Raw genomic sequence first — 600 nt, 5'->3', positions numbered from 1 at the left:
TCGTTTTCGAGAAAACCTCGACGGACGCGAATCATCGTAGAAACGAATCGCGCGCGAGTATACCACGCGTCTACGGGTACATCACTCACTCGCTCACTCGCTCACTCGCTCACTCACTCACTCACTCACTCACTCACTCGCTTACTTACTTACTTACTTACTTACTTACTTACTTACTTACTTACTTACTTACTTACGTGCTACACGTTGATTAGTGTGCGAGAGTTCGTGTCAACGTGTGTACAAGCGTGTGTGTGTGTATGCGCTCGCGCGCACGAGACACACCGAGAGGGAAGAAAGGAAGGGGCCATCAGAGGGGGAGGGTGTGTGAGTAAGACGGACTGAAACCTAGCGCGATCGAGAGAGAGAGAGAGAGAGAGAGAGAAAGAGAGAGCGAGCGAGCGAGCAAGCGAGAGAGCGAGAAGAGGAGAAGGAGAAGGAGGAGGAGAGAAGGATGGAGGAAGAGTGGGAGCGAGAAAGAAGGAGTGAGAGAGGGAGAGAGGGAGAAAGAGAGAGAGGATTAGAGAAAGAGAGTGGAGAGGCGAAGAGAAGGAGGAAAAGAATAAGGGGAAAAGATAGAGACGGAAAGAGGAGTGCCCT

The sequence above is a fragment of the Apis dorsata genome, unplaced genomic scaffold (assembly GCF_000469605.1).
Source record: "Apis dorsata unplaced genomic scaffold, Apis dorsata 1.3 scaffold_889, whole genome shotgun sequence".
Lineage (NCBI taxonomy): Eukaryota > Metazoa > Arthropoda > Insecta > Hymenoptera > Apidae > Apis > Apis dorsata.
Note: the sequence above shows the minus strand (reverse complement) of the source record.